The sequence below is a fragment of the Scardinius erythrophthalmus genome, assembly GCF_964197995.2.
Source record: "Scardinius erythrophthalmus genome assembly, chromosome: 19".
NCBI classification, from domain to species: domain Eukaryota; kingdom Metazoa; phylum Chordata; class Actinopteri; order Cypriniformes; family Leuciscidae; genus Scardinius; species Scardinius erythrophthalmus.
Genome location: NC_138239.1, coordinates 5,148,847 through 5,173,677, shown reverse-complemented (window position 1 = coordinate 5,173,677; position 24,831 = coordinate 5,148,847). Strand labels below are relative to the sequence as shown.

The 24,831-nt window shown below is 37.3% G+C and overlaps 1 protein-coding gene across 1 annotated transcript in view; it reads left to right on the top strand.

The window, feature by feature from the left end:
• Positions 1 to 24,831, top strand: part of alk (ALK receptor tyrosine kinase) — a gene marked incomplete at both ends in the record, with an annotated part of 458,249 nt that overhangs the window by 245,030 nt on the left and 188,388 nt on the right. The gene's annotated exons all lie outside the window — the stretch shown is intronic.

Below are 24,831 nucleotides of genomic sequence, written 5' to 3'. Positions count from 1 at the left end.
CGCTGTTGCACGCTTGATGCTAAAGCCGACAAATCTGGCTATACCGAGAGCTGCTCGATTTTTGCATTTCAAAAGGTGGCGCCTGGGCAAATTTCCCTCTTCAGGAGATCCGCTTACGTTGGTTAATTGAGTCAAGGGCTTTGATGGTGTGAGGGAGAATGGAGGAATTCAGCTCCAACAGTAATTACTCTACCAAAATCTCCTTCTGTTCATGCACAAGCTTCCAACGCTGCTAGGGAGGAGCTGAAGAGATTCAGGTCCGACATCTTGCTTCTGGTTGTATTTCCATTGAGAACAATACATATACTGTATGCCATGGTGTAATTTATCCTGATAAAACAATTTCTCTGAACGTTGTCTGTGAAAAGACATTAAGTTTTTAGCCATCTGGGTCTATCAGGGCATTATCTGACTCAATAGAGGGAACTGGTGAAGTGTTTAAGAAGGATGAGGCTTCACTGGGGTCTGAAGAGGTCATCTAAGATAATGAAGAATGACTTGCGAGACACAAGGCGTGAACTAAATCTCATGGAACTAAGACTCGTGAGGATGGTTTAGTGAAGGCTTGGAGGATGGATTGTAATATCTGGCCTAGTTTTAAGTTGGTGTTTTCAAAGCAATCAATAACACACCGAGAATGAGAATCCCCCTAACTCCTCTGGAACACGTCCATCTCTCACACAAATTGGACAGAATCAACCATTGACTTGTGGGAAATGGATGTCCTGGGTGGCCTCTTTATGATTAGGGGTAATTTTTTAGAGTAGTTATCCCAACAACGGCAATTCAGTCATTACATAACACCCTCATGCTATTTCTAACTTCTGTGAGAATAAACAAACAAACAAACTTCATGAGCACAGTTCACAGTGACCTTAGCTGTTTAGAATTAGAATTAGAAGTAGAATTTTAGGTAGAAATTTCACCCTATTTTCCATAAAAAAAATAATAATAATTTGTTTGTCAATGTTTCATTCAGTTTACCTACTAGAAATAAAGACATTTTCGAAGTCATCATCATGTTTTCTGTTATGTGCTAATAAATCTAAATAGTAATAATAATAATACCCACAATCATTTCTGCAGTCTGTAAAGCTAGCCAGTATGTTCTGCACATTAACACTATGGTGTGAAGTGAGAAATAGTTTATTTAATGTTTTGTTGTCTATGGGGAGTTTTATTTAGCCTGGTAATACCAAACTCTGCTACTTCGCTTTGCTTTGTAGACAGAGTCTCGCATGGCACAATTGAAAAGTGTTTTCTTTCTCGCGCGACGGGGCGCTTGTCTGAAGTTTAAAATCATTGGTTACCCGTAAGCCAATCACATGACGTTTGGTTATTAATTTGTAATTAGCTTTAACAAAACAAAAGGTTTTCCCTTTTATTCACCCACCCCCCCAAAAAAAGTCAAATATTGATTCCACCACAATTGCTACAGTATAAGACAGAACAGTAATTTATTAATATCTTAGTAATTTAAGATATGGTGAAAATGAGATGGAAAAGTTCATGATTTTTAGAAGAAAAAACTACAAAATCACAGATTGTGGCTCAATGTGTTTGAGTATGGAATGCTTCTAGGTTAGCAAATGCTTTTTAACCAATATAATAGGATTAATGTGTTGTTCAACATCACTAAGATCACAAGGTTGTCTCAGTACGTCTAATATTTCTGGTCATCGCTGAAAGCCTATAGGACCAACTCTCAGGTTTTACATCTCCGTGTTTGCAACTGTGGATGCCTGTGTGTGTATGAGTATCACACCACGGTACTTTTATCTGTGGTTTATGATTGCGTTGCATCAGACTTTGAAATAATATATTGAGTGCCAGCAGCACAGAGTGCAGCTCTTGACGTGAGAAGAAAGAAATCTGGGAGGAATCAGTAAGGGCATTTCTTTAAGCTCCTTCAAAGACACAGTCATAGCAAATGCCACGACAGACATATTCATGAGCCGATACCAAGAGAGAGTATCAAGGAATAGCAATATGAGATATTAATGGCAGATATATTGAATAAGACGCAGAGAGAAGAAGACAGTAAGGAATGGATTGATGCTGACAAAAATACAGTGTGAAGAGGCATGTATTGGGTAGGGACACCAAGAAAAAATGATACTATATACGCAAAAACTTGAAAGAACAGATATGCGTTTGAACCACTTTGAGCCACAAGACCCTCAAGATAAGAAGTTCAGAAGTGTACATATGACTGTATGATGCAATCATGTTGTCCTCGGGCAGGGGGACACACAGAAGCAGCATGAATATAACTCCCAAAGCTATCTGTCAAGGCAATGATGAGTCACATTAACTATGTTACAAAAACTTTTGGGAATGTACTTAACTCTTTCCCTGCCATTAATATAATTTTCAGTCAATTATGACACAAGGCTTCCCCGCCATTGACAAATTTTTCTGCCAATATAAGTTTTCACTGTCATATGGTAGGGGGCGCTATTATGCATCTTTTGAAAGAGTAGATAATCTCCTGATCAAAACAAGCGATAGAAGCATTTCTTACAATGTAAGCTAACATGATCATCAAATATTCAACAGCATATTAATCAAAACAGCCAAACATTACAGAATAAAATGTCAAACCCACGAAGAGTTACAGCACTGAGCAAGATTTGGGGGTGTTGATGGACACGATCGACCCAATCTCATACAACAGAGTATTCTGGGGAAATGCTAAAAAATGCTGGTGCTGGCTGGCAGGGATAGAGTTAATGTCCAACTAAATTGAGGACATTGAGTAAAGCCAACTAAAAAGTGTTGGTTTGAACATTTGTTAGGTTTTACAGTGCAGCAACTGACTGGTCTGTTGTGTCATTATTCCAAACATGTTCAATGTTCTCTGGATGAGAATCTGATTTCTCCATCTTTCAGTCTCCATAGAGAAGGAGCAGGAGATTGCCGACTCTATTCAGTTGGTATAATTGCGATCGATATGGAGAGCTCCATTATTGCCTCGGATGTACTGGAGAATTATGGCAAATCAACTTTTTATTTTTATCTCTGTGCTGTTTTTTTTTTTTTGGAGTTTCAGATATACAGTTTGGGCTGTTCAGCAGCAGGCTGCCAAAACATGTGCCATGATCCTGCTTGATATCTCAACCTCCAAGTCAGATATAGCTTTAAGGTTTACTTGTTCTTTTCTGAATTCAATGTTCTGCACTTGCCTTTAGCGTTTCAATGGTCAAGGGTTGTATGGTTAAGAAATAAGGTATCATAGGCTGTGCTCTGTTGTGAATATAGTTTAGGCTAAAAGGATGCTAGTGCCTGCAACCCCTTCAGCTGTGACACTTTCAAATCATATTTAAAAAAAATAACAGGGCTTTTTTCTCCAAAAAGATTGCTACATAATCAAAATAATAATGATTAATTAAAGGTGCAGTAAGCGATTTCTGAGAAACGCTGTTGAAAGTGGATCAGACCGAGCAGCACAACGCACTTGTAGCCAATCAGCAGCAGGGGGCGTGTCCTCTCATGATTTGAAGAAAGACTGTAGAAAGAGAGATGGCTGAGAGACATTACAAAAGAGAAAAGCTCAGAGGAATTTCACTGGAAAAAGAAGGGTTATGATCAGGCAAGAGCTTTAGGACCCACGCTAATATTAGAAAAGCTTTCCAGCGGGAAGGCCTGAAAACGGACATGAGGATGCATTGTTTCTGCTCCATTTGTGAGTAACATTGGTTGTGCTGTTTCACAGAACCGAGATATACTGTTAGCTCTAGTAACAGCGCAGTTTTTAATGTGTCATTGTTTGTCTGGAGCTGCTGTGCTGCTGGCAACTAACAACTAACTCTTGTTTGTATATACTCTTGTCTACTGTATGTTCATATCTTTTTCTTCCTTGTCATTCGTTCGTCATCTTTATTTTTCGAGAAGCATTATTTTTCTTCACTTCAGCTATGATAAAGAGACATCAAATCTTGCATTGTGTGTTTGTGCATTTTGGGGGCGGAGCAATGAAGGGAGGGGTGTGTTTGTTTGGGTTGATTTCAAATATCAACAGTGTTTCTCAGAAATTGCTTACTGCACCTTTGAGGCAACCAACATAGTAACTTGGCCCATTAATACGCCACTGAACCGATGTGTGCACATATCACGTGCATGTAAAATGCAGTTGAATAAACATGCAGAATACACAAAAAGTTGAACAAATGATCCATTCATTTGTTCTTGTGCCCTGCCAATAAAATATTAGCCTGGATGCCAGCCGAACTTAGCCCCGCCCACAACATTTGAGGTCAGAATGTTCGGTCTCTGGACTTGATCCGTTGTGGAGCAACTATGCTCGAACCAGAGCTGTTCGGACCAATCAAATTGTCAGGGCGGGCTCTATACGATTAAGAACAGATGATCAACAGTAACGTAATCATCCATGTCACCAAAGAGAGCTTGGGTTGAATTCGTTTACAACAAAGATGACTGCCGCTGGAGAATTGAGATGTGTAGATTCTGTTATAGAAGATATCGACAGGGCATTCATTTTAAAAGAGGAACAGAGAACCGCGATCAAGGCATTTGTCGATCGGAAAGATGAATGAAGAACATACGTCACTCACTCCGTTGCTCTGATTGGTTGTAGGTCTATCCAATTGAGTGCAGAGGCATTTTCTTTCCCTGGTTCGGTTGAAACACGCTATGTAATCACAGCCCAGTGGAGCAGTATCAGACTCATATTCTCATATGGCTTTCCCCATTGTTAAGCATGCGCTGTAGTCTATGGTAATTCAAAGAAATTAACATTCTTTTCCTCTCGTTGAGCAATGACTGGGCTGAGAGTGTTGAGACTGGGCATTTGTCCCTAGAGTGTTGCTACAGTAGGTTGTTAAGAAAGCCCACTGATCAGAACCCTGCCGGTATTTCCATGTCATTTACAAGGGAAGCGCTCTATATGAGACATCATTTGTCTGTCTCCGGCTAACTTATTGCATGATCTGTGTGCTAGACTAAAAGGGCACATGATGCATGTGTTGTTAGCGTTTCTTTATATTTTATGAGTGTGTGAAATAGGGAAGACTCCTGAAAGGGAATTGGGTCTGTCATCCTAGAATCATTCCTCACAGCTTCTGTTTACTTCCACTCGACAGTTTTGATGCGTGAATAGTAGCGTGTCCCTTGGGTGCGCTGTGGTTTATTTGCTGCATTTGTCTCGCATTTGTCTTCTCCTTGAATTGTCCTCACTGAAGATTTTGGTTTTAGATTAAGTTTAATGGAGGGAAGTTATAGATCATATGTTAATCTATCAAACATGGTTCATATTTGAATAAAATTCACAAGTGCCAGCTTGTTCTTCATCTCCTCTTGAGTTTATAGGAGCCCATAGAATGATATGGTAAAAAGTTTTGAAATGTGGCACACAGATAGAGGACAGTCTAAACTTAGAGTCTCTAACTCAATCTCTCTAGCGCCACCAACTGTCCAAAGTTGAACTAATGTTTATGCAAATAACTTTTAAACCGTAAGGGCTAGAAACTAAATATATTTTTTTCTCTCATTCCTTGACTCAAGATGATTTCAACTGAACAATATTCACAATATTTTTATTTTTCATTTTTAATGTATTTTTTTTTATATATATAAAATAAATGCAGAAGTGGCGAGCATTAGACTTGAGACTGGAGTGCAAATAGCTGCACTGTGTGCAAACAGCCATTCAAAGTGATATTCTGCTGATCCATCATCATCACCACTAACTAATTGTACACAGCCGACAGTATGTGTGTATGTATAGTTTAATAATACCGCTATTTATGCTCTTTTAGGATCATCATAACTTGTTTATTATGGAGCGGTTTCCCAAACCAGCAGAGAGTGGTCATTATAAAAGAGCAGTAGAGGAGCTGTCCAGTGCTGATTTAAGGACACATCTTTCATTATACAGTCATTATAACAGTTTTGGTTGTTTTATGTTCTGAAATTTTAAACAGTGAAAGCCATTATACACACTTAAATTATTTTATGACATTGCCATTGCAACACAAATATATTAATGTAAATATAAAGACATTTATGAATGTGCATTTCATCTTTATTTATATAGCGCTTTATACACAGATTGTAACATAGATTGTTTCAAAGCAGCTTTATATATATTACAAATTATAATTTTAAAGTGAAATAATACTGGGTCATTGTCTCCTTGACAGATTTCATGATTTATCCTTTTTGTCATTGAACTATATAAGGTTTATTGTGGCATTTCAGTAACAGGGCTTTTTAGAACACTGGTAGGATAGAGAATAAATATAACATTGTAGAACAAGAGGTTGAGAGTTCAGAGTTTCGCCTCCCTCTAACCTTATTGGCAGCTGCTATGTGTCTTTGGAGCATCTGCACGTGTAGCTGACCTCTGATCTGCACCATTAGCGATGTATTTCCAAGGGTGAACGACTGGCTCCACTTAAGAGTGGTTCATCTGTCTCCTCATAGCCTCTCGCTATACACTGGTGAATAATTAAACTTCTGGCTCAGTCAGCTGACTAATTAAATCCACCGTTGTCTACGGGATGAGGCGAGGCGTCTGCCGCAGCCTCGGAGGAGGAAGCTGGAACTATGAAGAAGGGACAGGGAATGATAAACAGCACCCTAATTAATCTGTTCGCTTATTTGAATATTGCACATCTGGCTGGCATGGACGTAAGCTGTCGCTAAACCTTGCCTTAAAATCACTGTAGCCTGCGTTTAAGTGTGTTTGTGTGTGAGCAGCTGTGCCGACACAAAACTGGCATGTGTAATCAAGTGGGAAACTTGTTGAGCATGACTGAATGTGGAGATAATAGTTTCCAATCAGTGGAAGACCATACTTCAAGATTTCAGTAGTGCCCTGCTGAGTTGAACATGCCTGATATGCACTTCACCACACACAAAAAATGTTATTAAGCTCTTATAAATCGACATTCGAACAACAACATAGGGCCAGATTTACTAACAAGCTTTTCATTTAAGTGGAATTAAAGGAAGGAATTAAAGAACACAGACGCTGTCAGATCATTTCCATAATGACCAACACAATCTGTTAGCGCCTGGTTTAAGACGTGCTGTTTTTGGGCGGCAATAATGGCATAAACACCAGTCCATTGACGAGTGCAAATCTTAGTAAATCACCTTGCCTGATTCATTCAAATACTCTCTTCCCATACATTTTGCGCCTGAAAAGGTAACTCCTACAAATGCATATGCAAAAAGGTCAGCCGCAAAAAAATATCCCTGTCCACGCCTTTGCAGCGCTAATTTTTCACTGCGTGTCTTTAGTAAATCCTGGCAGTAGTTTTTTAACGTCAAAAAAGGGTTTGTGTTCGCAATTTATCAGAGGAGAGAATTTAAAGCAATCATGCAAGGTGATTTACTAAGATTTGCGCTCGTCAATGTACTGGTGTTTGCGCCATTATTTACCACCCAAAAAAAGCATGTCTTAAACCAGGCGCTAACTGGTAGATTGTGTTGGTCATTATGGAAATGATCTGACTGCGTCTGTGTTCTTTAATTTGAACTTTCCACTCCCATCGGCACTGGAATTGCGCTCTCACGCTAATTTGCCCTGTTTAGTAAATCTGGCCCATTACACTCAATTTTGCAAAATACCTGCATGCTGAGTTCTTGAATATAAGACATTCATCTTGCTAAACTGATAAACATACAAACACAAACATACAAAACTACATCTGACGTGTCTCTTAAGATTTTGTATAATCCAAAATGAGAATGCAAACAGCACTCCAAAAATTAAGATTCCAGAAAGAAACTTAAAGGAGGGGTGAAATGCTATTTCATGCATACTGAGTTTTTTACACTGTTAAAGAGTTGGATTCCCATGCTAAACATGGACAAAGTTTCAAAAATTAAGTTGTACGTTTGATGGAGTATTTCTGTGCCAAAAATACTCCTTCCAGTTTGTCATAAGTTTCGGAAAGTTTTTTTTCCGAGTATGGGCGTGTGACGTCAGATGGGGCGGAATTTCCTTATACGGGTCCTAAGGGCACTTCTCCCAGAAGGGCGCGCGCGCACCCGTAGACCAGAGCGAGAGAACGAAAGCAGTACGCCCATCAAAGCACTGTGCTCGGCTTTAGGGAAGTTGCCAGGGCAAGACAACCTCGCACAGATTTCCCAAAGAACCCAGCGTTAAGGGACCAGTGGATGGAGTTTGTTCTTCCAGAGCATCAACAGCACTGTAAAAAATAATTCTGTGGCTTAGTAAATATTACAGAAATTTTTAACTTTATTAACTTAATAAAATCTCTGTATATCGTTTACTTGATTGTTTGAGTTAAACATACCAAAATAATTGAGTAAAAATCCAACAGTTAATTTTATCTAAAATTTACAGATATATTTAAGTTTTTTTCAATAAAATAATTTAGTATTTGACTAACCAATTATTTCTTTATAATATACTTAATATATATGTGAAATTTCTATCAAAATATTTGAGAATGTTTAATTAAACTGATCTGTTTCAAGAAACAAAAAAATTACTTAATTCAAATCAATATTATTAATATATTTAACACGCTCTTAAAATTGAGTAAGTTTACTCAATTAAAACAATGCCCCCCTCCCCCACCCTCTGACGTGACGAAAACTCGACGGTTGGAGTGAGCGTGGCTGTTTGAACTCTCCAGTCTCCAGAACAACAGCTCTCTTCTCAGCGTCGCAGATTTGGTGCATTTTCACTGTGAAATTCAGGTTGGTGTATGTTTTATTTTATCTATAAAATCATTACTGTGCTTTAAATCATATTTAATGCAAAACAACATACAGAGGCGTAATTCGACACCTAAACGAGACGAGAGCCGCGTTTGTCTTTTTGCGTGATTGAAACGCTTTGCATAAACACATGACTTTCATAATGATAATGAATATAATTATTATCATTTGGATGATAAAATGTCCTCAGAACTATCACTTTTTGTTTATTGGCAGGTTATGTCAGTCGCTCGCAGTATATTTCGGCTGTGCCTCAGACAGTGACTGTGAGTGAAACGCAGGACGGCGGTATGAAGTTCAAAGTTCACCCGCAGAGCGCGAGTCTGTCTCCGGCACGAGGACCAGCGCAGATTCGGTGGATATTGGATAACAGACTGGTTGATTACACTTGAATTAGGCTACCTGAATGTTTAAATATTTAATTTTTACTTGTTAAATAAGTTTAAATGCAGGCAATATTGTATACATGAAAAAAACGTCTAAAATGTGCTGTATTGCTGTACTCATTGAAAATAAAGGCCAATGTAATGTATAATGGTGGTTGTCTGGAGTACTATTTTACAAAGGTTTAGAGAAAATAAAAAAGTTAATATTACTCATTAATAAAAACAGTTAATATTACTCATAAATATTGTTTTTTTAATGTTTAAATGTTAAATTATTTCTACTCAATTTTATTTGTTAATGTACCAGATGCAGTTACTCAGATTTACTTAATTTTTTTACTTGCATTTACTCAATTCATACAGTATATTTCATTGATTTCACAGCTTTAAAATTTACTCAATTTTTTTGAGTGTAAAAATGTTTCACCAATAAAATTGAGTAAATAATAGTTAAACTTTTTACAGTGAGAGTTGTGCAAGTGTTCTTGTTTGTTCCCTGCATTTCGACGATGATTGTTTTATAAACAAGGCCCAGGCCCAAGCCTCCAGCCGCTCGTTTTTTTCCGGAAAGACTCGGTACAGCCTATCTTTCTTTTATAAATATAATAAAACTAAAGACTTTTTGGAGATATGAAGGATGCAATACTACTCTATAGGTACTCAAGATTAACATGAGATTGACTGAAACTGAGTGTTTCACCCCCCTTTTAAAAGGGTTTTAGAGCCTAAAGACAGATCTCAGAGGAGAAAAATATAATAAAGTTCACATAAAATAGACCACGTTATTACATGGCTTGGTTGAATTCTAATGTAGAATGTGGTCTGTTATTTCTTGATAACAGACCGCTGCAAAGTATAACACACCGTTGCCATGAAAAACAGAGCGTTGCTATGGATGCAGGATTCTAACCGTAGAGACGGAATGGACTATTTTCTTTAGCGGAAGCAATACAATCGTTTTTAAATCAATAAACTCCTTTTTAAATCAATATTTTGAGGTAAATTATTGATTTATTTGGTGGGTAGCCATGTAATAAGTGGGATAATGTAGAGTGAGGCGGTTGTTATAGCGAATACAACTCCTTCAGACTGATTCAAGACCTGATCATTATCCCTTACTTAATATAGTTCACACACAGTTCTGTTGTCTGGTCTCATCTACACATACACTTGACTCCTGACCTGATCTACTCACCTGTGTTCACCATCACTTTGTTCCAGTCTCCAGAATCCATCATCTGTCTTCAGTCTGCAACGACTCTCCTACTCATCGTCTGCTACCCGTTCAGTCATCTGTTAAGACATCAAGAGTACTATTACTCATCCAGCGAAGTTAAATCCAAACTATCTGACAGCAGTTATACTCACCATTGTCACTCTCCTACTCACGCTTCTGATTCCTGCAAATGTTGCAGCTTGTTGTCTCCTTCTGTATCTGTGGCACGCATTCCATAACCACACTCACACCCGTACATTTTCATGACTCACAACCGCATATTCGGAAAACCCGCACTGTATGAACGGGACCGGACTGGACAACTAGTTATACGGTGCGAGAGATCTGCTCTGCTCTGTGCAAATGCGTGTCTACCATGTGTTGTGGGGATTCATGTGTGGTTTTCAGTTTCTTACAACGATAGTGATATGAGCTCTGTGTCATCTGATCTAAAGGTTTTAGATCTTGTCTCTTGTTGTTTCAGTTTTATGCATAGATATACTTACATAGATCCCTCATTAGTGTCTGTTTCTATGTGCTGCTATAGCCATATTGGAACGGTCAAATACGGTCCGTGACCACTCGAGTGCAAGTTGATTGTGCATGTGCAACCTAATTATTTACATGTATGAATGTCTATATATTAGCAGCATTTAATTTATCATTAATAAATTATTCTGGATACTGGAATATTCTGGATATTGCATATTGAGTTATTCATAAAACACAAACCAGCACAATATCACTTCTAAAAGGTTATTCCATTTTGCCTGATGGTATTTATAGCTCAGTGATTTTACAGCCGCAGGCTGCGAAATGCTGTGAATTTTTTAATTAATTCATAGTTAGTGTGAGTGATAAACAGCGTCATGTTAAACATTCCAAGATGGTGGATGCGTCTGTGTCTGGAGCGTTCGTATGCATGTCTATGGTTTTATGGACGTCACCATCTTTGATATTCTTTGGTCACTGTCGCTATAGGTACTGCCCTTACAAAAACAAAAACAACAACAACAACAACAACAACAACAACAACAACAACAAAAAACCTGGTTATAGTAGGTAAACCATGGTAACCACAAATTAACCATGGTTGAGCTACACTAGCCATAGTTTAACCATAGTATTAGTAGTAACTGTTCATACAAATGGTAATCAATCAACCAAAAAAAAACATTGTTACTACACTTTTACTATAATAAAACCATGGTTAATTTTCGTAAGGATTGTAAGGGAATACGGGCTTGACTTGTGTTGCACGTTCATACAGGCCTTTTCAAGATGCTATTGTAAGTTTCTATGTGAACAAGACAGTTTGTTCAGCCTCTCTCAATATATTCCTTATAGCAAAAAATCTACCTCAGCATTCGATAATATGCATAAACACATGCAAACCTTATACAATGTTTCTATTGCTCTTCCGAGCTTAAACCCATAATCTCATTAGGGAACATCCTCCCACAAGTCACTATGCCACGCAAATGTCATTATTTTCATGACTATTTATGATCCATGCGTTTAACATTAAGACCTTGCAATAAATCACTCATATTGTCAGTTTCGCCCACAGCCAAATGACAGCGGCGGACATGTTCTGGCGGTAAACAACATTAGCTAGTGTCAAATTAGCAAAGGCTAGAGCTTTTGACTTGTGAATTTGTTAGTTCATAATGTTTTGTAAGCTCCAGCACTACGTCTTATTTCTAGTATTCCTTCAAAACCCTGGATGGAGTATTTGTAGCTAGCATAATCCTTATTAGGCAAAGCAGAACAGAGAAGTTGGGTAATTTTTTGCCACAAATAGAGTTAATGCATGCTTTTAATGTAACCTAATCAGATAATAACACCACTCAGGCGGGGTGCATATTTCTTTTGCAGCTCTGTGGTTCAGTAGCTGGATAAATAGGACTTTCAGCTGGCTTCAGATCTGTCACTGCTGGAAAACGGGCGGAGGGCAAAGGTGTTTGTGCTGGAGGGGTACTAATTAATTCCTTTTGGTCTCTTCTACAAAGTCAGCCAGTGATTTGTTTATATAATTTTACTGCCATCAGGTCTCTTTCTGTCTGTTTATCAAAGCTGTTTCAGGTCAGCAGTACCTGTCACCAGCACTTTCATGTTCTTTTATTACGCCCGCTGTGACCATTTACACTCGTTTTTGACAACCTGCCAAAAACACACATAAGCACACCCTCATTCAGTCAACTCACTGATATTTTTTTTGTGTGTACGCGTTCCGATTTTAAAAAGTCCATTTCATTCTGCAAATGGAGCCTGGTTAATTTTCTCTTGCATGACTCAGTTAATTCTGCCTTTGTTTCCCATTGAACCCTTATAAATCACGCTGACCAGCAACCCAAAAGACAAAAGACGCCTGGGCGAAGGAGCAGAACATTAAACACAATGTTTTATTAAAGCAAATTTTTCATCCACAGTCACTCAGTTAAAGAAAGGTCTTTATTCTCAATTTCTCACTGCCGATCAATGTGGAGCAGAACTTTGTCCCCTCTCTGAAATCCTCATCATCGTATAATGTCACAGAAATCTAACCAAGGAGGCTTATTACCTATTGATTTTATTTCTCATCTGAGAAGGGAGCATGACTGGGGGGAGGGGGGGACAGACCCCTACAGTACGTCTAAAATTTGAACGAGAAACCATATAAACTAAAGGTAATGGACACACTCCATTGCGGTATTTTATTAGCCAATTATTAGTGGATCAGAGAGTGAGACTAAATCTTTCACTTTTCCAAAAACCTAAAGCACTGCTATCCCTTTACTCTGCCAGCCTTTTAATTTAATCTGCCCACCATGGCTATGTGTTCACTACGAATACTGTGGTCACATGTGTAAAAATACCGTCCCATCCCTGTTTCCTATACATAGCTGCTTTACACAGACATACGTAGGATATGTGTCATAATTATTATTATTATTATTATTTTTTTATTTTTTTTTAAATAAGAAATCAATGAAATACTCAAACTTTTTTGCCATTTTTTTACTGTGTTTTCTTGACCTTTTCCTTTTGGCTCTTTTACAATTCTGACATTCTTTGTGACCTTTGAATGATTTGATATCAAAAGTATTGCATGTTTGTCAGAATAAATTATACAAAATTACTTTTAACAAGGCAATTACACTATTAACTCTTTCCCCGCCATTGACAGAATTTGCCGTCATTTTTGACATGACGCTTTCCCGCCATTGACAACATTTTCCTGCAATCCATGCTAAGCACCCTCAAAAGAGCACCCTCAGTTGATAATGTAATAAAATATTAGCGAAACTGTTTTGTTAAACGCTCCAATGCATATTTGTGTTTGCGCTCTGGAGAACGTGAACAAGCAGTTTACAGCGGTGACCAATGTAGCCAATCAGACATAGTTGTTGATTTCTTGAACACAATGTCCAATCAGAGTTGCTTAAATTAGTCAGAATCCAATGAAGTGAGCACGCTATTGGGATATAATTTAGAACTTTCACCGTTTCATTGTGTTCTTGCTGCTAAAGTGGACAATGCAAGGGACAAGCATAACGCGAAACTGACGGAAATTCTTCTTCATGTGGCAAGAAAGACTATTTTGAAATTTTGGATTTCCAGTGTCTGTCCTACAATTGAGGACTGGTACACAGAGGTCTTGAGGATACTCCCTCTGGAGAGACTTACATATTTTCTACATGATAACAATAACGGATTTCTGGACATCTGGCGACCGGTTCTTCATATAACTAACCTTGCATGACCACATAATTGCTAACAATGTACCTGTGATTGTGTGGATCGTTCTGAAAATGGAACTTCAACACTTCAATGGATCTAGTGATGATGACACTTGTATGTGAGACATGATTTATTTATTTATTATTATTATTTTTTTTTTGCATTGCTGTTGATTACTTGTATCATTTTATTTTATTTGTTCTTTGTTAATGTAAAAAAAGGGGGTTAAAACGTATTCTACTTGAATGTAATATGCTCTATGATCCCAAATAAAAATAAATGAAAAAAATAAATAAAAAATAGTCAGAATCCACTCACCACTCAAAATGCCATAGTTTTTATTCAGTGCTGAGTTATGCAGGCTTGAGTAAGAAGTAAGAGATTTATTGTGCATTGTTGGCAGCTTTATTGATTATAACGTGTTGATTACGATGAGATCACGATGAACTGATAAAGCGACAGTGTTTTAGCAACTGTAAAGGGAACGGTCTTGGCTCACTTTTGAGGCTACAGCCATACAATTCATTGAGTAAGACTTACATAGAGCTGAAAAGTGTGCAGTAAGCATCCAATTAAATGTGATTAACTCTGAATACTGTTCTATGCACACTTTATTTATTTTTTTAGGTAACTGACTTGTTAACTGTTAACGCCAAGAAACTAGAATAGCCAGCCCGTTCTCATCCTAGGGCGTCATATACTGACGCTTTTGACATTTCGTCTACATCGAACGCACATGGCACCCTTTAGCGTCAATATGAGACGCAGATAGATATAGGCCAGAAGGCGCTTCCTAGCGGTCTAACCCTAACCCTACACCAGACCTAAACCTACCCATAACCGAACAAAGCTCTGTGCGTCTCATATTGACGCTAAAGGGTGCCATGTGCGTTCGATGTAGACGAAATGTCAAAAGCGTCAGTATATGACGCCCTAGGATGAGAATGCGTTGGAATAGCATATTATCTTGAAGGCAATTTACAAATAAGACTTTAATTGATCTGGTTTCAAAAGTAATTTGAATTGAGTTCAGAGGGCTGCAAATTTCTGTAGTGATGAATCTTGGAAGCTGTTTTGTTCACAATATTCCTTCACTACATTTACTTGCCAGATGCCTGGTAATTTAGTTTATGTGTGCTTATGTGTGTGTTTGTTATGAGGGAGAAAGAAAAGTGCATGGAGACTGAGATCATAAAATAAAGAAATAATCCCGTTTCTTATTGATCAGCAGTGTTGCTGTGGATTCTGGGTAATCCTGCTGTGAAACATCACATCACTGACAACAGTTCTGGTCACCGTCAATCTTTTCTCAGTGGGATGTGATCTGAATTCAAATGGGCTTCAAATATTCAAAAATCCACAAGGAATAATTGTATTTATGTCTGATGTTTTTTCTTTTTTCTTTTTTTTTTTTTTCTTCTTTGGTGAATGGTTTTCCACAATCATCTAATGACAATGTTGTAACCGCACTGGGTATTGAACATTAACATTAGCTCAAATGATATATAGGGAATTTTAATAATTAACCAGGAATATGATTAATATATTTAGCATATTACAGTTACATTAAATTATTGAAACTGAAAATTAGATAAATTGTATACATTAGTAACCCATCATAATGAATTATGATTTAATCACTAATATATCAACAGTCCATTCCTCAGATCAATTATCAGAATCATTTTTAATGGAAATCAATGGAGCTATCAAACTGTTTGTCCAGCAAACGGCCGTAAGATTAACCCAACAATTTCTCAACAAAAATTATCTCTTTCTTATAATTCGAAGAAAGCTGTTTTCACCCCACCCCCCCACCCCAAAAAAATCACTTTTTTTGGTGCTGTTCTCTTCTTACATTATCATTGTTTGAGTAATGGAATGTAATATGTAATGTGAAATATGTGAAATTTATGTGAAATAAATAATTTGTAGAAGAAAGGCACTTTTTAAAAGCACGTTTATGTTAATATATATTTTATATGGAACGAAAAGTGTACGTTTGCCGATTTTCAACTTGCTTTGTATTGTTAAAATGCATGTAAAATGAGCAATATTTACTCTCTCTCCGCATTACCTGGACAGATAAATTCACTTATATTTGTCAGTAACAGGACTTTTGTGAATTATTGTATCGCAATCGCATTATTGTATCCCCATCCACGGACTGTCGGATGGACAGAGGGTTATTAACAGAACAGTTATTGTAAGGGTAGGTTTATCACTGAAAAAATGTATCATACTTTATCTACTAATTAAACAGCATTATGGTAAAAATGGAACACTGTGGAAGCATCTTTCTTACCTGTACATGACAGTGTTTTGCTTCGAGGGTTGAGCAGAACTGACGGAACAGCAGTTTCTATCAGTTTTTCTGGTCACAGCGTTCTTTCCGTATTTATGTTTTATTGTAACCTTTAGCCACTGTCTACATTGTGCTGGATCCTTCACTGGAAACTGAAAGTAACTCACAAAAGTTTGCTAAGAACTATTTCCTACTCAAGCAAAGCAGTATTTGACTCTGATCAAACTTATCCAATAGGAGCAGACTGGTGGGAGGGGCCTTGGACAGCAACATGCCCAGTGCATTATGGGTGTTGAAGTTTTCCTACCGATTTGGCGAAAGGGAAGACAGCAGACAGCTCAGTTGTCGCTAGTCAGGTAGCACTGATATTCTTCTTTTTTAAATCCTTCTTCCGCATATGCAGCCACGTTTGTGTCTCTAATAGACACAAACCAGAAGAAAAATAAATAAAACAGCTGCTTTACAATATGTAACACATGAGTATTTATTTAAAATGAGTTATATTATAAAGTGGTTCCAGCTTAACTTGTAGATCTGAAAGAGACAATACATGAGAGTGTGTAGTCTTGACATATTTCAGCATAAAGGATTTTTCGAGCTGGCCAGTGTATCATCATCTATGCTGTGTTTTGTTTTTCTCAGTGTGGCCTTTTTTGTGTTATCATAGAGCTGAGTGCAGATCAAAGTTCCTGGTGTCAGTTGAGGACATGTGAAAACAAAGAGAAGAAAGAATCATACAAACAGGTGCTCATGTTAGAGAGAGAGAGAGAGAGAGAGAGAGAGAGAGAGAGAGAGAGAGAGAGAGAGAGAGAGAGAGAGAGAGAGAGAGAGAGAGAGAGAGAGAGAGAGAGAGAGAGAGAGAGAGAGAGAGAGAGAGAGAGAGAGAGAGAGAGAGAGAGAGAGAGAGAGAGAGAGAGAGAGAGAGAGAGAGAGAGAGAGAGAGAGAGAGAGAGAGAGAGAGAGAGAGAGAGAGAGAGAGAGAGAGAGAGAGAGAGAGACTGCATTGTCTTATTAGCCTAATGAGCAACTCCAGATGCGTTGCCTTTCACCAGTCATGTTCATTTACTGCTTGGCTGATAAGATCTTTAGAAACCCATGTCATTTGATCTTGCATTGATTTATTTGCTAGCTACATCATGTTTATTTTTGCTGACTGCAGTCTTAAGTCCTGCCAATTGCTGACCATTACATTTAGCCTGCTTTGTTTGTGTAATAGTAAGATTTTTATTTTTTTTGTAGTTCAAAGGCTTGGCTGGACGGCATGGGCAGTGCCGACCTAGCTCGTACGAATTTGTACGATTTGTCTAAACCCACGTGATGGGTAGGTTTAGGGGCGGGGTCAGAGGTAGGTCATTCGTATGAATTCACACGAATTGGCCAATTCGTAAAATATGTACGATTTTGCAAAAATCTAATTCGTACGAGCCAGGTCGTATGAATTCGTACGAATTCGTAGAATTTGTACGTTTTCCCGTGAGATCGGGCTCATTTTATTACATTGTTAAAGAAGACAGATTTGTTTGGAAGGCTCTAAAGATGCCTTTGAAAATGAAGATGAATGATTCAGATGAATAAATACACCATTAGGCGACTATTGCAATTTTCATGATTGTTCCAGTTCTAAAACTAACTGATATTTCCAGGTTCCCATACATGAATGAATGTATGAATGAATGAAAAATCATTTGGCACAATTTAATACAACATAAAATACTGTATCCTGCTTTTTTTTATATATATATATATATAAAAATACAATAAGCAAATGTCAGCAGTAAAGTGCATTTGAAAGTTTTAAAAAGTGAAAAATAGAGAGAGAAACATATTCTCTTTGAAAAAAAAAGATAGGAATGTTAAAATAGTTTACTGCTTTATCTGCTGTTCTCCAGGATTTTCTTGAAGAAAGTTTGGATTCAGTGGAGTAAATGTTTTCTGTTTTTATTTTATTTCTAAGGGTAGCCTGTTTTCCTCCTGCTGTGTAGCCAACACTTAAGAAACTAGTTCTGTCTGTTATGTTCCCAAGATCAATAGCTGTAAAATAGTTTCTAACCTGTGATAAATCTGAATTTGTCACTAAGTTGCGTTCGAGTGTGTTGAAAAGTAAAGTTGCAGACAGGTTCTATAACCATCAACATTTGAACTTTAAAGTGCTCAGCTCAAAGTGAACATCTTTTGCAAACGTTTCCCTTTTCCATGTCATATACAGAAATGTTTACACTTTCACTGTAAAAAAAAAGAAATAAATTATAGATAGATAGATAGATAGATAGATAGACAGACAGACAGACAGACAGACAGACAGACAGACAGACAGATAGATAGATAGATAGATAGATGTGCTGGAATTATGGGTGGCGATTCGTCTTGAGAGAATTCTGAATCATGCAAATGGGACCGGGTCATGGGCTTTGACTATTCTGTTTTTATGCAGCGGCTTTACTTCGCTGACAGAGTTTCACTTCATCTCCTTCTTTGAATTTCGTATGTTTTGCACTTCTTGCACTTCATTTGGTTAACCTCTCAGAAGTCAGTGAAAAGTAAATGTAGATCTGGGCACAAACTGCTCAGAGTTTGTCACACTTTTGTGGGATTAATCTAGTTGAAAAGATGTGAGCAGGGTTTCACAAATCAAGTATAATGTTTGTAAAATGAAAGTTCTAGTATCTCCAAATACATTTCCCAAAAGCATTTGTAAATTGTACAAGTTTCAGTCTTATCATTTCATTCTTACAGAGTTTACAATAAAGTAACTCAAAAGCTTTTGAATAAAAACAAAAGAAAGAAAGAAAGAAAGAAAGAAAGAAAGAAAGAAAGAAAGAAAGAAAGAAAGAAAGAAAGAAAGAAAGAAAGAAAGAAAGAAAGAAAGAAAGAAAGAAAGAAAGAAAGAAAGAAAGAAAGAAAGAAAGAAAGAAAGAAAGAAAGAAAGAAAGAAAGAAACAGTTACACTAATATAAACGTACTTCAGAAAATCATGACAAATATATGTTGTAATTTAAAGTCCCCCTGTGGTGAAAATCAAGTTTTAATGTTGTTTATATGTCTATGGTGTTTTTAATATGCTTTAAGTCATGTCAACACCATTGCAGAGTATTATCTCCTTAAAACTGCAGTTTAAAAAAGACTCAAAAAGGGTTTGAAATCGTTGGTGTTTCTTACGTCACAAACCTTTTAACCAATCAGGTCATGAGGGGGGCGGGCTTTAGCATATTATTACTATGCTAGTGTAAAACACAAACATAAGCAAAACACAATGGAAAGTCAAGGCCTGGTTCTCTCATGTCTTGCACTGTTATCACTCCTCCTTTTATCCTTCCTGATCTCCTTCCGTGAGACTGGAGATTGATGTGGCACGCAGGTAACACTCATTAGCAATCCTGCCATCTTTTCCCACGGCTCTCGACCCTACGTAGGAAGGGGATCTTATTATAATATGTGACCCTGGACCACAAAACCAGTCACATGGGTCATTTTTTTAAATGAGATGTATACACCAACTGAAATCTGAATAAATAAGCTTTCCATTGATGTATGGTTTGTTAGGATAGGACAAAATTTGGCCGAGATACAACTATTAGAACTTCTGGAATCTGAGGGTGCAAAAAAAATCAAAACATTGAGAAAATCTTCTTTAAAGTTGTCCATTTATGTTCGCGATTGTGCAACATTCACTCACAAAAATATATGTTTTATATATTTACGGTAGGAAACTTACAAAATGCCTTCATGGAAAATGATCTTTGCTTAATATCCTCATGATTTTTGGCATAAAAGAAAAATCGATAATTTTGACCCACACAATGTATTGTTGGCTACTGCCACAAATATACCCGTGCGACTGGTTTTGTGATCCAGGGTTACATATTACCAACCCTTAATCTGCACGTTTTTACCCATGGTGCCGCCATTTGTTTTTCACAAGCGACAACAGTGTAACCAGTTCTAACGCAATGGCAAAAGTTGGAGCAAAGCATGCAAACTGTTCTGTCGTTGCTTCACAGACGAGCACTGAACACTATTGGACCAAAAAATGTCACAGCTGTCTTATAAAGACCTCAGGGAAATGTGTCAACTTGTGTAAAAGTTGAACATGACGGTACATCCAAGTCGATGATATGAATCAATGTAACTCCATAACAACTACATAAATGTATCCACTTTCCTTTCAGAAACGTCCAGGTGCCGTCTAAAAGTTGTAATCTCTTCCTGAGTCTCTCCGTAGGGCTGCACAAAGTGAGATTATTTGCGTGTTTTGTTATTGCCGGAGTATCCGAAGCTTGAATGAATGAATGAGGCATTTATATAGCGCTTTCATATGTACTACTGTACACCCAAAGCGCTTTACAATCATATCAGGGAATCTCTCCTCAACCACCCCCAGTGTGCAGCATCTACTTGATGATGCGACGGCAGCCACAGTACAACACCAGTGCGCTCACAACACACCAGCTACAGGTGGAGAGAGGAGAGAGAGGGATAGAGCCAATTCAGTGGATGGGGATTATTAGGAGGCCATGACTGGCAAGGGCCAATGGAGGGATTGTAGCCAGTGTAAAGGATCTTGTGTAAAGGAAGCTTGTGTAGAAGATCGGCCATCTTCTGAACGGGGAGTGGAGAAGCAGCTCATTTGCATTTAAAAGGACACACGACAGTGCGTTTTTGCTCACACCCAAAAAGGGACAACTTTGACAAGCTATAATAAATGATCTGGGGGGTATTTGAGCTGTAATTTCACATTCTGGGGATCTTGTAAAAAGGGGCGTAATATGTCACCTTTAAATTGGCGTTTTTCTTCACTTAATGAATCATATGTCACGCCAATGCTGTCTTTTGCTGAACAGTTATTTTGATATGCAAGGCACATTTAAATTAATAAAAAATATTGAAAAGCATTCAACTGCATCATACATGCCCTCCATAATCAGATTTGTGCACTGGGCTGAGACTTATTCACTGCGTGTGCGAGCCACGCCATCAAGTCCCAAAGAAAGTCCCTGTGGAAATAAAGAACTTCATTGAGCAGATTTTTTCTTTTTTAAAATCCATGTATATTTAGCTAATGACCACAGCATTTTTTCATATAAGCATTTAATTATGACACAATACATACCACATTTTGAAAGTTTCCAGATACTCGCCAAGCAATATATTAAGAGTCACACTATAATTGAAAAATTAAAGAACCCCTGAAAGCTTTTACACTATAACAGTTTAGACTTATATCTTCAATCATCTCCCTAGTTCTGTAGTCCCTCGTTCTGCTGAACTGAAACATTTAAAACTGAGAAATTCCCAGAATTATACCACAAAACCCATTGAATATGGGCTTATTGTTTTATTGAATATTTGGTTTGAATAAGTCTCTCAGGTAGTCAGAAGATGATTGCAAGTGTAAATATATGAAGACAAAGCCTTATAAACCTTTTGTTAGTAGTTTTATTTCATCCCTAATGGGAAACACACAACTGCATGTCCTGCTACTGTCACGGTGTGGTGCAGTTCCAATGCAAACTTTTACTCGCAACATAAATCAAACTGGTACACAAAAAGATGGGCAGAGGGTTCACACACACATAATACGACGTAGATCAGACAAAGACTGACTGAACAGATGGAACTTTAAAACAAACACAGATGAACACTGATTAACAGAACACAGGTGATGTAAATGATGATGATGACTAAACAGGTGACAAAACTGAACTGATAATGACAGTAACCATGGATACAAAGGAGTGGCGGGAAAAGAACAATGGAGAACAGGAACCAATCAAAACTCAAACTGAAAGTCCAAACAAACACTGGCAACTTTATACCAAAAAAAAAAAAAAAAAAAAAATTCAGTAACAATAATATTGGAATAATGATTCACTTATATATATATATATGTATGTATTTTCCTTATTTCAGCTATGCTTCATGTGCCACATGTGTATTTTCCTTATTTTAGCTATGCTTCATAAGACACGTCTTGAGAATGTTAAATAAGCAGTGCTTAATGTGTTATAACAATTAAGGTTTGGACTTTCAGACAATTGCCCCTCGGGTTTATTCACCAACCACAGGTACTGGCCAAAATAAATGTTCAAGTAAGACATGGAAAATCAGTAGTGAGTCAGTGAGCAGCAAGACTAGTGTTCGGTTTTGTAACGCTTTCACCAAGAGGCTAAAGTATTCAAAAGTTGAGGAAACCGTAGTCAAATTACACGCTCAGCTGGTTTTCTAAGTGTGGAGAAGTTAGCACAAACCCTGCTACGACCATATTTAAACTTAATACGTTTCATTGAATTTGAACGCAGTTTAAAAAAATAAATCAGTTTAATAATACACTTTCAACAGAAATCAAAACCTCAAGTACCCTGTAGTCAGTTACAGAAACGTACTTCTTCTGACGTGCACAGCATGTTTAAGATATGCCTAAAGAATTTCAACAGACTGGGGATTGTGAAAGCCATTCATAATCTTTAATTCTTTCAAACATTAAAATTCCAAAAATTCCATGCTGTCTATTATTATACTCCCTATTGTTGATTATTATTATTATTCATGCTGCACATTTGGGTACCTATGGCATGCATTGAATCTTAAATATTTAGAGCAATATTTTAAGTTCATAAGTAAATGATGCCCTCTCAATTTCAAACCAAACCCCCAAAATATGATGCTTTAACAACTCCTTGCTGGATTCAGATAACTCTGTGAATAATGAAAATGCTACATTCCGGGACATTTTCCCTCCATCTTTTCACTGATGCTGTTTTCATTCCTTTTCTATCAAAAGAAGGTTCCTTTTGTCTTTTTTTTTTTTTTTTTTTTTGTGCACTGGCCCTGTGGAAAATTTCCTGATTGAGAGAGCTGAATGAGGCTGTTGAGAGGGAGGACTCTAAATCAAAGCCCACAGACAGAGCTTTGATTTTTCTCCTCTCTTTCATTATTTATTTCGTTTTCCTCTGGTGTGTTGTCATTTTCCTCCCCTCACTCATCTATTTTGGCTCTACATGGGCTCAGTGTCTGCTGCCTGGGCCACCGATCTATGAATTTCACTTTCACACATACTTATACAATCCAGATTCCCGCAGACTCGATTGAAAAGTGTACAGAGACAGTATGAAAAGGAAACAGGCTACTTATTTAAAAATGTATGTCTTGAAAGAAAGTCTGAAAGAAATAAACACAGTTTAATGCAAACTTTTACTCACAGTATTAATCAAACTGGTACATAGAAGATGGGCAGAGGGTTCACACACACATAATATGACATAGATCGGACGAAGACTGACTGAACAGATGGAACTTAAATACAAACACAGACGAACACTGATTAACAGAACACATGAGACATATATTTAAAAATGTATGTCTTGAAAGAAAGTCAAAGAAATAAACAGTTTAAGACTCGTAGCGGTAGATTCAAGCAGTTGTAGTTATGGACGTTTATTGTGCTATAAACATATCCAAGAAAAACAATGAATTTGTCCAAAATATTTGCAACTCTCATTGCATGAATTTACATATTAATTTGCGGATGTGCAAATTTTGTCCATGACTTTTGATACGGGTGTGTGAATGTGTTTTGCACCATATTGACTGCACCAACTGTAGCAAAAATGTGAGTGTATGCATTTCTTAATTTGTAATTCATAGAATAGGATTTGTGCACCTGCAGTGGAGAATTTATGAAGGTGTAAATGGTGTGTTGTGTTTGTGGGAGAGAAAAAAAAGTCTGCAACTTCTCTAGCATTCTCTACAACTCCAAATTCCACTGTCACAGGTGCTCAGTGGTTTTGCTCCAAAAGTACCTTCATAGTTTTTGTCTTTCTGAATTCAAGAAGACTGTAAAGCAGCACAGACATGAGCTGCCTGGAGGTGTTACCAAGATGGCCGCTGATTGCTCTAAAATGTCCTTTGGTAGCGTCCACCGCAAAGAAAAATCAAAGACAAGATTTCTTTAATATCTCAATTATTTCTCCTAAGACTAAACGGAGAGCAAACGGAGCCTTATTCTGACATCTCCAGCATCTCAGATGTTTCACCTGAGAAAATATCTGCAGAAATCTCAACAATGCCATAAACTGTAGGCTCATGTATGTAGTTAAAAACTTTTTTTTTTTTTTAATGAACTAAAGTCTAAAATTATATTTCTTAATATAAACTCAAACATTGGACTGCATTTGCATTTGATTTTTTAAAGACCACATTATCAGAGCTTAGCTTTTTTTTGTGATTTGTATATTGGATCACACTTTTGGTTATGAATTCTCACTATTAACTAACTATTAACTAAGACTTTTGCCTTAGTAAACTACTGCTTATTAATAGTTAGTAAGGTAGCTGTTAAGTTTAGGTATTGGGTAGGATTAATGGATGTAGAATATGGTCATGCAGAATAAGGTATTAATATGTGCTTTATAAATACTAATAAACAGCCAATACCCTAGTAATATGCATGCTAATAATCAAATTAATAGTGTAAATTGGACATAAAA